The following is a 9,968-nucleotide window of genomic DNA, read 5'->3' as shown; positions in this document are numbered from 1 at the left end:
GGATTGGAGACTTAAAGTGCAGAAAGCAGTTTAAACTTATTTGTATGTGTATGTTAAAACTGAATAAAAAAAAAAAATGTTTAATTGTTTGCATGTTTTATGTGGTTATTCTGTAGATGTAATGTTTTGGTTCTTAGTTCTTTCACCTAAAACAAATCTAATTGAAACAACAAGATGTGTATTAATTAAAGTACCAAAACTATACATGAACAAGACATTAACTAGTAGATGTAACAAGGCAGAATTTTGTTGAATTGAAGTGCTTTTACTGACATATCTGACTAACACGATTCAAACATTTTGATTCAATTAGTTGGAAAGAAGCTACACTGACATGTTAAAACAATGTTAAATCTACAAGTTTAAATCACATTCATATAACATATTCAAACCTTTTCAAGTTTATTAGATTGGTTTAGATGCGTTTTGGGTGCTACGATTGAATCATGTTCATTGAACAATTTATTTTTTTGAGTGTAATGATTCATTTACTATCTTTTTGTTCCCTGTCATTTCGATTTATTTTATGTTTGATCATCACATGTTCCCTCTCTTACTCCGGGGTTCCCTTAGGCATTTGTGCGCATGCGCACTGTTCATAAATGGTGCTTATAGAGGACGCACAAAAATACAGATTAAATTGCTTTTTTTATTTAGGTTAAATGGAGGATATAGCTTGTACTGCATGCTAGCTTGCATATTGTGCCCAGGAACATAAAATATTAAGCCCACATGTCTTACTAACAAGAAACCATGCTTCTAACCACAGAAGCTGTAGTACCAACCACGTAAGAAAAATAATGCCCCCTCCTAAAGGAGCCATTCCACACAGGGAGCAGGGAAATTAAAATAAATACGGCCTTTTAAAATTAAAATATTCCAGCGATTTCATTCCATCTACCTATTAGAACACACCAAGAGCTAAATTCAGGCGTTTGAAAGCAGTTTTATTTAAAACGGAGAGAGCTGCCTTGAGCGAGTGTTTTCATACTACTGAAATGATAGTCAAGGCTCGGAGCTCATTTGCGAACTACATGACTGAGCGTCTTTTAAAAGAATTTAAAAACACTCCAGCGACTGTACACAATAAAAACAGAAGAACATTTTAAAGAGTTACATTAAGGGCAAATGAGCTTTTGTATATGGTTTATTGGCATTCGTCACGGCTGGCAGTTCTTTGTCCATGTTCTAAACACTACATCTTTTAAAGGCATTTAAATAAATAAATAAAAAAACACTCGGCGATTCAACGCAACAGTAGCAGACTAGTGTATTTCAAAAGGTAAAATGCTTGCTTATTTGTGCTGCATTGATGTGGAAACGAACTAGCTAAAGACTGTTTATGGTCGCGTCCTTTGAGCCACATTAGTTCAACAAAGTAGGGCCGTTGTTAATAACGTTACCAAGTAATAACTTCTGCTATTTAACTGAATAGAGATCTAAAAAAATGCAGCTGTACTGAACATTGAACCTAATGATTCATTTACTATCTTTTTGTTCCCTGTCATTTCGATTTATTTTATGTTTGATCATCACATGTTCCCTCTCTTACTCCGGGGTTCCCTTAGGCATTTGTGCGCATGCGCACTGTTCATAAATGGTGCTTATAGAGGACGCACAAAAATACAGATTAAATTGCTTTTTTTATTTAGGTTAAATGGAGGATATAGCTTGTACTGCATGCTAGCTTGCATATTGTGCCCAGGAACATAAAATATTAAGCCCACATGTCTTACTAACAAGAAACCATGCTTCTAACCACAGAAGCTGTAGTACCAACCACGTTAGAAAAATAATGCCCCCTCCTAAAGAAGCCATTCCACACAGGGAGCAGGGAAATGAAAATAAATACGGCCTTTTAAAATTAAAATATTCCAGCGATTTCATTCCATCTACCTATTAGAACACACCAAGAGCTAAATTCAGGCGTTTGAAAGCAGTTTTATTTAAAACGGAGAGAGCTGCCTTGAGCGAGTGTTTTCATACTACTGAAATGATAGTCAAGGCTCGGAGCTCATTTGCGAACTACATGACTGAGCGTCTTTTAAAAGAATTTAAATAAAAACACTCCAGCGGCTGTACACAATAAAAACAGAAGAACATTTTAAAGAGTTACATTAAGCGCAAAATGAGCTTTTGTATATGGTTTTTTGCACTGTAACAAATTGCTGTAAAAATTACAGCAATATTTTACTGCAGTGGGTTGTATTTCTTATAATACAGCACATTGCTGTAAACCGCAGTGCATTCTGGTAAATTTCAAATCTAAAGAGGCGGGATTATCTTCAACGGTCGACATTCGGGAGCAGCAAGAAGAATGATTCACAACTGTGGTAAGTGTCTTATTTCTGTTTTATTTTTCATATTTCGTAACTGTATTAGTATATTAAGGTGTCATAAACATTCGCGGTAACCGCAGATTAACAAATCCTCCGTCCGCGGAGCACGCGGGAGGATTTTATACATTCCCCGGCCTTATATCGGCTATAGGCGTAACATCTATGGGTTCCTACATTAAGAATTGCAAGCTTCATTTGCAAAAGATGTGATTCACGGTGACGTTGTGCTGATCAGCACACTTTCTCGTGATTATTTTATGCTGTAAAACAAATCTGCACAGGCAGTCATCTGTTAACACGGGCGCCGAAATAAAACGCGTGTTTAGGGCTCGCGATTCATTCGCGGTCAGCCGCTCACGGAGGATGTGTGTGTCACGTAAACTCTGAACTGTGTTGTTAAAGCGGTTAACGTAAGCAGTGAGATGTACTAGGACCTTTGATAACTTGCTTATTCGCTTATTGTATGAATGTAACATTAATGCTTTCTGATAACTTTGATTTGAAGAGTGCGTTAATCCAGCCCATTGTTCTGTCTGGCCTGTTCGCAGCATATTACCAGGAGGAGACAGACGGAGCTTTGGAGTTCATTCAAAGGTAAAAGTTGCATTCTAACAATCTGAGTACCTGCATTTTACATGTAGATATGATAGAATATGTTTTTAAACTCCAGAAGAGAGACGTTTTTTTTGGGGGGGGGGGGGGGAGAATAATTCAGATGTACAAAAGCTAAAACCAATGTGAATTACAGATTGCCTGCTTCATGACTGTTTTGTAGATATTTGTCCTGAGAGAGAAACAAAGACGTTGAAAGGCAAAGACCCATCTAAAACGACAGGGCACAGAAGAAACCAGTTCAAGTGAGCCCAAGTTACCAGTCTTCTTTGCAATGCAAAGGATTTTCAGTGGAATTACTGACATGTAACTACACATACACCAAGATCTTTTTCCTTTTATTATGTTCTTTTATCCTTTATCTACACTAGCGTTCAAAAGTTTGTGATCAGTAGGTTTTATGTTTTGAAATAAGTATCTTCTGCTCATCAAGGCTGCATTTAATTGATCAAAAATACAGAAAAAAATATGTGAAATATTATTAAAATGTTTTATCCATTTTAATATACTTAAAAATATACTTTATTTCTTTCAGCATCAATACTCTAGTCTTCTAATTACTCCAGTGTCACATGATCCTTTAGAAATGATTGTATATGCTGATTTAATATCAATGTTAGAAGCAATTGTGCTGCTTAATATTTTTAATAACCTGTGATACTTTTTTCAGGATTCTTTCATGGATTTTTTTTACTTATATCCAACAAGTGTGTTACATTGAAATTTATTGTAAAGACTTATATATATATATATATATATTTAGACAAAAATTATCTTTAAATAACTGCTGTTCTTTGAAACTTATTCATCAAAGAATCCTGAAAAAGTATCACAGGCTCCAAAACATTCACTGACAACATTGACAATAACAATGACAATGAATCAGGATATTGATAATAAATGAGAATGATCTCTGAAAGATCATGTAACACTGGTGTAATGATATTGAACATTCAGCTTTTCATTTTAGAAATAAATTATATTTGAAAGTATAGTAAAATATAAAACTTGTAATAACTTTAATAAATTTTAATAATTTTCACAGTTTTACTGTTTAATATCATACTGATCTAACTGTAACAATCATCACTCCCTCTGCCTTTGACTGTATCTGTCATCCCTCTGTCTGTGTCTGACTGTATCATTGTTTTGTAAGATATCTAATGTACTGCCCTTTTTGTTATTTTCTATAGTTTTAACCACTCTTTGCATGCTGGGATGGAACAGCATCTGGAGCTGAACTGTTCTCCTTTTTTGATCAGAAGTTTTGTTGGATTCACTTGAGGCCTTGTTGTTTGGCCATGTTGGACTGTTCATGAAGTTGTGTAAATTCATCACCGTCTTTGTGGTATTTAGAACCATTTAATTATGACCATGTTGGTTAACTTGATGTTGGTTAAACTTTGGCTAAATATTGGTTAACCTTAAAATTTAGCAGGGTAATATATGTTTATAATAATATAATATAAGTAAATATTTTATATGTCCAATTTATTTTGGAATTCAGAATAATACTAAATACACGGTTCTATGACATTTGTTTCATGCAAATTTGAGAGTTATTAAATAAGAGAGTTGTTAAATAAAATTGGACCTGTTTTTCAAGATTAAGATGTGTCAAATTATTATTTTAGTTTTTATTAAATAGTAGGTGCACTGAGTTTCTTACTATACAACACTTTATGCAGTTAATAAAGTGTTTAAATTGCTAGTCATTATTATTCAGCAATCTGGAAAATAAATACTGCACATTTTTACAGTGAAATGTTATTTAATGATTTCCAGTACACTTGTAAAATTGCAAACTATTGCTGCAATTTCACAGTAGCAGCTCTAAAACATGTATATATCATTGCTTGTATATATACAAAAAATTGCTGTATTTTAACAGTAAAACTGTAGTTAATAATTTACAGTGCACCAAAGTTGCCAGTAACTTGCTGTAAATTTTACAGTACATTTTTTACAGTGTGGCATTCGTCATGGCTGGCATTTATTTTTCCTTTTTGACAAAACGACATCTTTCACAGGCATTTAATAAAAAAAAAAAAAAAAAAAAAAAAAACACTCGGGCGATTCAACACACTAATAGCAGTGTATTTAAAAAGGTAAAATGCTTGCTTAATTTTGTTAACTAAAATGGAATTTCTTTCTAGATTTGTTTACCCAGCCTCATCATTAGCTATCCCTCTTCATTTACTTAAGGGATATAACTGTACAATCTTTAATTTTATCTAGACGGATAAGCATCACTATATAAACAAAAAAGAATTTGGATCGTAGTTATGAAGGAGGAGGTCTGAATGTTATTGACTTGGAAATATTGAACAATGTTTTAAAAACTCAATGGCTAAGATCATTTCTTAACAACACAAACAGTATATGGTTTACAATATCATCTTCAGTGTTTGGGAAAGTAGGTGGTCTCAATTTTTTAGTCAAATGTGACTTTGAATTGTCCAAGTTACATCCCAAATTGTCTCTCTTTCATCAACAGGCTTTATTGTGTTGCAAACTAGCATTTTCTCTCAATTTCAGTCCTCACAAGACTTGTATTTGGAATAACCATTTTATTTTACACCGCAATAAGTCTTTATTTTATGAAAATTGGTTTAAATATAATATAATATTGTATGATATTATAATATTTGCTCGTTCATTCTCGTGAGCGTGTACATTCCACCGCAAGCGCACGTAAGCCTGCCGTTGCAGAAACTCTCCGATCAGATCACAGAGACAGTACAACAACACCCGGACTCTGGTTTAAACATTCTTGGGGATTTTAATAAAGCAAATCTCTCACGTGAACTGCCGAAATACAGACAGCATGTTACATGTCTGACCAGAGACAGTAATATATTGGACCACTGTTTCACCACAATTAAAGGGGCATATCACTCTGTCCCACGGGCAGCTTTGGGACTATCTGATCACTGTCTGGTCCATCTTATACCAACCTACAGTCAAAAACTTAAATCTGCTAAACCTGTAGTTAAGACTGTAAAAAGATGGACCAACAAAACGGAACAGGTCTTACAATCCTGTTTCTATTTGACTGATTGGAGTGTTTTTGAAGCTGCTGCCACCGATCTGGATGAGCTCACAGAGACTGTTACTCCATATATCAGTTTCTGTGAGGATGTATGCATTCCTACCAGAACGTCTTTAACATACAACATTGACAAGCCATGGTTTGCAGAAAAGCTCAGACATCTTCGTCAGGCCAAAGAGGATGCCTACAGAAAAGGGGATAGAGTCCTGTACAACCAGACCAGGAACACACTGAATAAAGAGATTAGAGTGGCTAAAAAGACCTATGCAAAAAGGTTAGAAGATCAGTTCACTGTGAATGATCCAAGTTCAGTGTGGAAATGCCTGAAAACCATCACAAACGACTCAACGACTTGCTGAAGACCTGAATGACTTTTACTGTAGATTTGAAACCCCCAAACCTGTTCTGATGATCTCTTTACACAACCATTACCACCTCCAGCAACCCCCCTCCCCTTCACTTCAAATCAGCGAAGATGAGGTGCGCCAGGTCTTTAGGAAGAACAAAAGAAGAAAGGCACCAGGACCAGACACCACCTTGTCTGAAAACCTGCGCTGACGAGCTAGCCCCCAACTTTTCACAGATCTTTAACAGGTCTCTGGAGCTGTGTGAAGTCCCTCACTGCCTAAAACGCTCAACCATTATTCCTGTCCCAAAGAAATCAAAGATAACAGGACTTAACGACTACAGACCTGTGGCGCTAACATCTGTCATCATGAAGTCGTTTGAAAAACTGGTTCTGGCTTATCTGAAGGACATTACCGGACCCTTACTGGACACCAAACTAAACCAGCTGTCTGTCCCTAGCTGTATCTGTCACTGGATCACCAGCTTTCTCACAGATAGGCAACAGCTGGTGAGACTAGGGAAATTCACATCAAGCAGCCGGACCACCGACACTGGCGCCCCTCAAGGTTGTGTTCTCTCCCCACTGCTCTTCTCCCTCTACACCAACAACTGCCCCTCTAAAGACCCCTCTGTCAAGCTCCTGAAGTTTGCAGACGACACCACGGTTATCGGCCTCATTCGGGACGGTGACGAGTCTGCCTACAGACAGGAAGTAAAAGAGCTGGTTGTCTGGTGCAGTCACAACAACCTGGAGCTGAAAAAGCTCAAAACTGTAGAGATGATAGTGGACTTCAGGAGGAACCCTGCACTTTCCTCACTCACCATCATGGACAGCACTGATCAGCAGATCAGGACAAACTTCATCAACCTTTCAAACTTCATCCTTTAAAGTAAGTATCTTTATTGTTTTATTATATTTATTACATTGTAAAAATGTTTGTAAAACATCAGTGTTATCATTACGCATTGTTTACATGATACAAATATAAGTACTGTTAGAGTTTTTAATGCCAGTAAAATGTACAATTATGTGTTTTGACCTGGTTTTGAAAGTCATAATTAAGTAATGTAATGTCACTGGGCGAGCTTATTATTTTAAAGCAAGTTTGCATGAATGAATGAATGAATGAATGAATGAATGAATGAATGAATGAATGATGGATTTATATAGCGCTTTCATTGTGTATTGCCGTACACCCAAAGCGCTTTACAATCATATGGGGGAACTCTCCTCAACCACCACCAGTGTGCAGCATCCACTTGGATGATGCATCGGCAGCCACAGTACAACGGCGCCGGTGCGCTCACCACACACCAGCTACAGGTGGAGAGGAGAGAGTGATGGAGCCAATTCAATGAATGGGGATTATTAGGAGGCCATGATTGACTAGGGCCAGTGGAGGGAATTTGGCATGAACGTTCTCATCAAGAAGAAAATATGTCATAATCCCGGTTTGATATTTTGCAAATCTGACTTCATGGTGTACAATTTAGATTTTATTTACCACAGTTATCGGAAATAATGTTCGAGCACAAGATAATGACAGACTTCATTGTTTAAAGTAAGTAGCTTTTATTCATCTATTATAATTATTATATTGTTAAAATGTTTGTAAAACATTAGTGTGATCATTAACCATTGTTGGCTATCTTGGCTTTATTTACCACAATTATCAGAAATAATGTGTGATTTGTGATATAGACTTGTGTTGTTTTTATTGTTGTTTATTACATCACAGAAAAAGCATGATAAAGTGGACAACGTTGTCTGAGGTACTGGAACAATGGCCTGCCCTGTCTTTTCCTAATGAGGTAAATGTAATAGTCTTAACAGGAAGTATTTAGCTGTGGTATAGTTTTTATAATTTAGGTTACTTTTTAGTGATATTTTTGTCTGTTGAACAATTTTACATAGCTAAAACGTGTTTTTTTTCTTTCATCAAATAGGTAATACGTTCAAACGCGTTACCAACGTGGACCTCCCAACTTCAGATTGTTGTTACACCAACATGCATCACAACTTCTGAGGTCGTACAAAGCAAGACAGGGAAAAGGAGATGGAAGATCTTAACAAGCTTAATTAACAGGTAACATGTTAATGACAATCATGTGTAACCTCTAAACTGTATGATTTATCAGAGCCATTTAATTGCAGAAAATGCTTTGACTTAGTAGTAGATGTTTTCTTACTTTACATATAATGTATACATGTAAACTCTTAAGTTCCTGTGCTTTGGCACACAACAATCAGAAGTTAAAGGGTTACTTCACCCCAAAATAAAAATGTTGTCATTAATCACTTACCCCCATGTCGTTCCAAATCTGTAAAAGCTTTGTTCGTCCTCGAACACAAATTAATATATATATATATATATATTAATATATAATATTATTATTATTATTATTTTTTTTTTTATTAAATCTAACGGCTCTCTGTGCTTCATATCAATGTCCAGAAACGTAGCAAGGAGATCGGTCAAATAATCCATGTGACATCAGGAGTTTAACTGTAATTTTACGAAGCTGTGAGAATACTTTTTGTATGCAACGGAAACAAAAATAACAAATTAATTCAACAATTCATCTCCTATTTTCCTCCTATCTCATATTTTGGAGTGTATCACCTGACCGCAAAGCTGTTCTGGACGTTGATCGTGGTAATTACATTGCTGTCTATGGAAGGGACAGATTGCCAGATTTCATGAAAAAATATCTTCTGAGGACGAACAAAACTTTTACAGGTTTGGAACAACAGTGTAAGTTATTAATGACAACATTTTCATTTTGGGCTGGAGTAACCCCTTAATGTAAAATAAATAACACTACATGACATCTATTAATCAATTATTCTTATTTGGTACCCATTTTTCACTGTCTAAAAATGTCTGGTGAGTATGTTTCATTAATTCGTCTGCAGATATGTTTTGTTCATTCAATGTAGGTCAATAGGATTTAAAACTTACTAACATATAGAAGAAAAGTGTTGTTCCACATGTAGGATAAGCAAAATGTTTACAATGAAAATATAAAAATAAAACCTTCATAAACCACTCTAAACACTAAAACTATTATATTTGGTTGTTTCATATAATTGTTTTTCAGAAAAAAAGATACTTAAAATTAGATCAGCTGATAATGATGTATTTGTTGTTTCATTAGATCACATCTCCAGCAGACAGACAGACCAGAGGGATTCTTGTATAACCGAGGATGATGTCACCCGTAGCACACTGCCTACCTTTATGAACTTTGCTGTTGTTTTGGAGGAAGTGTTTCAGACCTACAATCTGCTGTTCCTTACCTGTTTGGCCTTATCTTCACCTTGGATTTTAAATACCCTAAAGAACTCAAATATACTTTAGAGGTAATTGAGAAAGTGTTTATTGAAATGGGCACTCACTGCTCTACAGAAGTACAGTCCCTGAAAACTAAACTCTTGCTGTGAATGTTGGAATCCTGCTTGTGCATCTTTTAAGTTTAACGTATATTAGCATCTTAATGTTAAAATCAGAAGCATTCAAAGGGATTGTGGTATTAAGAATAGAATGTTTGAAAATGTCTTAAGATGGTTTCATGCCACTGTTTTAAATTATTTGGCATTATGAAAGTGGGCACTT

Source organism: Garra rufa, chromosome 3 (assembly GCF_049309525.1).
Source record: "Garra rufa chromosome 3, GarRuf1.0, whole genome shotgun sequence".
Lineage (NCBI taxonomy): Eukaryota > Metazoa > Chordata > Actinopteri > Cypriniformes > Cyprinidae > Garra > Garra rufa.
Note: the sequence above shows the minus strand (reverse complement) of the source record.